We start from the raw sequence: 5,644 nt of genomic DNA, 5'->3' as shown, positions 1-5,644 counted from the left end.
AGTGGGAGGGGTATCAGTCCCTGATGAATTGGCTTATCTGAGTCCTTAGAGATATACATCATCACCAGTGGAGGTCCCCATAGGTACCACAAGCTGGAGGACTATGGTGACAAGCACTACTGAGAGAGCTAGGTATGAGGAGAGCAACGGATGATGCCCAGTTGACTGGTCTCATGGGATTGATTATTCACCATGGAAGAGCTCCACGGTGTGAAATTGGAATGGCTCAGAGAGAATGACTGGGGTATTAAGTTAGTGCCTCTAGTTCATGCTGCCATACCCAACCTTGATCTGTTAAAGCAACAGATGCAAATGGACAGGATCGTTTCATGGTGTGTGAGGGCCTGTTCATGTTTGACTTAAGATCACACTAGTGGGAACTTCTGTGATCACCTGATACTTGCTCAGGGCAACGGACAACAGGCTTTTAGTTTGCAAAATGCCACTATTTGTTACGGGATGAATGGCAGTTCAGGGATACACATACATCAGTGCCCTGCTCATCTGTAGAAAATGGCATAAGACCAACCTCTGCTTGTTTTGCAGGTCTGGAAACCCATTAGAGATGAGTGTGCCCGTGGGCGTGACCATGGCCCATTAGTTCCAAAAGGGTACAAAAGCCAGGAGAGTGATGGTCATGTAAGGCTCACTCAATACCCACCAAGGCGATTAGGAAACGTCTCCAACAGTCTTGGTCTGTAAACTCTAAAGAGTAAACAAGAATCTTGTGGAAGTGATGACAGATGCTCCTGGAAGCACTAAGATTGTTACGAATTCCTGTGCTAGGGAGTGGGTGACGTCCCTAGGAGTTGTTGTCCACAGAGGCCATGTAGGTCTTGGTCGGCTGTGTTCCGGAGCTATGGATGATAAAGGCATAGAGCATACTTTGGTTTGGGGACTTAGAAAAAGAAAGCTGGGACCAGGCTGGAATTGTTTCTTCCCTGCCTGCTAAGCTCCTGCAGGGCTGGGATGTGCTACAAAGGGAGCTGAGGAGAATTAAGGTGGAGTCCTCCTCAGCCATGGATCCTGTGTGCTCTGTGACAGAAGCACTAGGTGGGATGTGCCAGCTAGTGTAATATTGGTGTCTTAGGTAGGGTTTTACTGCTGTGAACAGACACCATGACCAAGGCAACTCTTATAAAGACAACATTTAATTGGGGCTGGCTTACAGGTTAGAGGTTCAGTCCATTATCATCAAGGCAGGAACGTGGCAGCATCTAGGCAGGCATGGTGCAGGAGAAGCTGAGAGTTCTACATCTTCATCTGAAGGCTGCTAATGGTAGACTCGCTTCCAGGCAGCTAGATTGAGGGTCTTAAAGCCCACGGCCACAATGACACTCCAACAATGCCACACCTCCTAATAGTGCCACTCCCTGAGCCAAGCATATACAAACCATCACAATTGGACATGTAGTTATGGACTGAACCAACTTTCTGATTGGACATAAGGCCCACTCCTGGGGAGGGGAGGGGAAATTCACATTCAATACTGGAAACTTGCACAAAACATGTGACCAGGGGAGTCATAGTCCAGTGGAGATGCACCTGCTATTGCTTTGTTAAATGATGTACCAGCTAAGGCGCTTCCTTGCATTTGTGTTTACAGTCATGGGCTATTCATATAGTCTGTATCTGTTTTGATTTTTCTATTTCCCATTTCCCGTCCTTTTCCTGCAGTGTTTTATAAGTAGAATTAATGCCCCTGAGAATTGCCAATGGTCATGTTCTGGAGACAGAAGTATTAACGGAGAGAGCACCAGAGTTTGGTACCACACTCTCATAAGAGAATAGTCACACGCATATGTCACCCCCTCCAGGGTGCAGGCCACCTTCCAGGAGAGAAGTGTCGTGTGGGACTATCCTTTAAATTGCCACCATCCTTGTGGGTTCGTGGCTTTGGCTGTGCTTACTTTAGAAAGGACATCCCAGGGGAGCTTGTTCCCTCATAGACAGAAGTGTCCGGAAGGTCTTGCTCACCTGACAATCCAGCCACTCCAAACCTGTTGTTGAAATTCTGCCTTAAATGCACTTGGCCTCAAGGGAGGGGAAGAGGTATACAGGTGAGAAGACCTAGGGAGGGAGGCTCCATCTGTCTGGCTCTGGGGACATCTTTGTCAATTCTGCGTGCAGACCTTCTAGCGTGGCTGTGTTAAGGCCACCCATACTCTTACTCAGAACCCCTCCCCCATTGCTCTGTGTGTAATTTCACCTAAAAAACTCATGGACTCCCCAGAGTGGTCTTGTCCAATTTGCTTCCGTTTTTTTTTATTTTGTTTGTTTTGTTTTGTTTTCATGAGGAACAATCACACAAAGAAGGAGGACTATTTGGGAGGAGGTAGGTGACTAGTAAATGGGGGGGGGGTAATGGTGGTGAAAGGGATGGAGAGGAAGGTGGGAGAGAGAGGGGGAGGAGACAGATAAGGGGAGGAAGAGGAAGGAGGGAAGGGAGGGAAGGGAAGAAGTAAGAGCAGAGTAACAGAACACTTATATAAAACCCAAAACTTCACGTCAACTTTAAAAAGTAAAAAATATGATCACATTCACTATCCACTAATAAGTTTAACGATTTTGGCCTTCTAAGTGATCACACATTTTTTAAACAGTATCTTTTCTTTTCTTTCTTTTTTTAAAAATTTGTTTATTTTATGTAATTGAGTACACTGTGGCTGTCTTCAGACACACCAGAAGAGGGCATCAGACCCCTTTACAGATGGTTGTGAGCCACCATGTGGTTGCTGGGAATTGAACTCAGGTCCTCTGGAAGAGCAGCCAGTGTTCTTAACCACCGAGCCATCTCTCCAGCCCTCTTTTAATTAATTTTCTTTTAAGGATGGGTGCTCTATCTGCATGTACACCACCATGCCAGCAGAGGGCAACAGATCACAGTACAGATGGTTGTGAGCCACCATGTGGTTGCTGGCAGTTGAACCCGGTACCTCTGGAAAAGCAGCTAGTGCTCTTAACTGCTGAGCCATCTCTCCAGCCCCTGTGATCACACATTTTTATAGACCACAGTAAATGACTACAGTGGTTCCAAATGCCCTCAGCCAGTCTCCAACTTTGATGGGCCACTGATGAATGCACCATTTAGTAACATGCTGGCTGTTGCATGGAGGATCTGAGAAAGATATTTTTACCCTGTTTAGGCAGACTCCACTCAGCATAGTGTTGAAACCTGTCAAATACCTTTTTTAGCTTTCCCTGAAATAGTCCCAGCTTTTTACTGAACTCCTGCTGTGAGAACACTGCCAGGATAGGTTTTTCATAGTCTCTGCTATGTATTAAGCTTATTAGCAATGTACCACAGGGCATTTCCTGTCTTTTCTCAAGGTCAAACGCGTCATGATAACAACGTCCACCCTCAGTCACCCTCCATGTCACCCACTTCTCCCTGAATCTTTGGTTCATAGCTGAGAATGTGGACAAGGCCAAGGTGACAGTGACTATTGACTGACAGCCTAAGGGTCAAAGATTCTTTTCCTATGCTAATGACAGCCTAGTGCAGAACCCAGTGGCAGAGCATGAAAAGGCTTCCCTAATCCCCGTCATTCCCTTGTGATTGGGATTATTGATATAAAAGGATTATGATATAAAAGGCTGCAGTTGGATTCCAGCTCTGCAGCTGCCAGCATCAGCTCAGGCAGGGGGAGAAGCATCCAAGCCAGTGAGTTCTGGAGTTAAAGTCCCTGGGAAAGGTTCCTGTTCCAGTGAGCTGCTGGCCTGCTCATCCTGGGAAGCAGGACAGGCTGACAGTGGACAGGTAAGAAGCACCCGTCTGCTCTCCATGAGTTTTAGTTGAAGCCACTGTGGCATGGGAGAGCTGGTGCGTGGTGTGTGTGTGTGTGTGTGTGCACGCGCGCGCGCGCGCTCATATGTGTGTGCATGCATGCTGTAGTTGACCTTTGCTATTTCCTGAGTTCTTCTCCCTGCCCATTACTCATCTCCACACCCTTGCCCCCATCACTAGAGAAAGAAGGAGAGAAGGAAGAGAGACAGAGATAAGAGATCTCTCAATCTAATTTCTTCTTGTTTTTTCTTTGCTTGTAGCCTGTGGTCTTTGATAATTTGTGGGTTCTTTTTCCCACCCTTTATCCCCTCCACCCTTTGTTTCACCACCACCCCCCATCACTAGATAGGAGAGAAAAGGATAGAGGGCAAGGGAGGGAGGGAGAGAGGGAGGGAGAGAGGGAGGGAGGGAGGGAGAGAGAGAGAGATCCTTGAATCTAACTTCTTCTTGTTTCTTCTTTGAGCACAACTACTAACAAAATAAATGCAACCAACCAACCACCCCACCTACTGGGGCTCTAGCCTTTATATACTCTCTGAAAAAATTCCCAGAATTCTAAATGCAGCACTGTCACAGAAACTATCTGCAGCTGACACAACCATAGTCAGCTGCTGCAAAGCAGCCAATGTCCCCACACCTGGGATTAACATGAAGACATATTTATAATATTTCTGTTCCTTTTTTTTAAGAAACCAAATTTCCAGAATTTTCACTACACATGCAGTGTGTAGGAGGACATAGCTGAGAGTATGGTGGCATTTGGAGATGCCCAGTGGACGGCCACACTGCCGACCTTTTGTGTTCTCTTCTAGTTTGTCATTGTACGTCTCTCTCCCTCTCCACTATCTTACCTGATAGCTGTTTCACCTTCAAGTTACTCAGCCTATCTCAGAACTGGAATGTGAGGACAGTGCTGCCGTGTGTGGCCAGTGGTCTTTTGGGGGAAGAGGGACAGTATGAGAAGTCCCAGCTAAGCATAAGCTCCTGGGCATGCATGTCAGTCAGAGCCTGAATGCCCACTCTGACCTTTCCTCTAAATGCCATTCTCAGAGTCAAGGACAGGACTGGCTGTTCTGAATGGATGCTCAAAGCCTCTGAAAGCAGCTCAAGTCTACCTGGCAGGCAGCAGTCCTTAAGCATGCTTGTCTAGTAGAGACTCTCTCTCTCTCTCTCTCTCTCTCTCTCTCTCTCTCTCTCTCTCTCCCTGCCTCCCTCCCTCTCTTCCTTCCTCCCTCCCTCTCTTCTGTCTTCTTTCTTTCTTTCTTTGTAGCCACCCACACCTTTTGTGTAGTCAGGGGCACTGTAAGGATCAGACATCATGCTACCATTGTGGGTTTTCTAATGGGAACACCTATGTGGTCAGGGCTTCCACAAGACTGGGTAGGATGTTAGGACAAGGACTGGATGCTTCGGATGAGTGTGCCAGACACAGGATGCTACAGAGCACGCCTGTACCACCAGTGGGGTAGCATAGCGGCAGGATGTCTTTAGTACATGAGAGTTAAAGGCCAACCTGGGCTATAGGAGACTCTGTCTAAAAAGAAAAGAAAAGAAAAGAAAAGAAAAAAAGAGGTAGACACTTATCTGTGAGTCAGGGAGGCAGGGTGGTCTGGGTCTGGTGAGGTTTACATCTCCTCTCATTTATCAGGGAAGAGGTTAACAGAGTGACAGCGAGCTCACCAGCATCTCTTCTTGGAAAATCCCTCAGCCTATCATGGGGACCCACCCTTGTGACCTAATTACCTCCCAAGAGCCTTCATCTCCCAACAGGGTGGTAGTAAGGATTAAGGCTTCGGGACATGAAGGAAGCTGTCCTCTGCGGCAGGGTTGTTGGCTGAGTGAATTGAAGCAAGGGTT

This window comes from Grammomys surdaster, unplaced genomic scaffold (assembly GCF_004785775.1).
Source record: "Grammomys surdaster isolate TR1022 unplaced genomic scaffold, NIH_TR_1.0 130, whole genome shotgun sequence".
NCBI lineage: Eukaryota > Metazoa > Chordata > Mammalia > Rodentia > Muridae > Grammomys > Grammomys surdaster.
The sequence above is the reverse complement of the archived record's forward strand: the minus strand, read 5'-3'. Positions refer to the sequence as shown.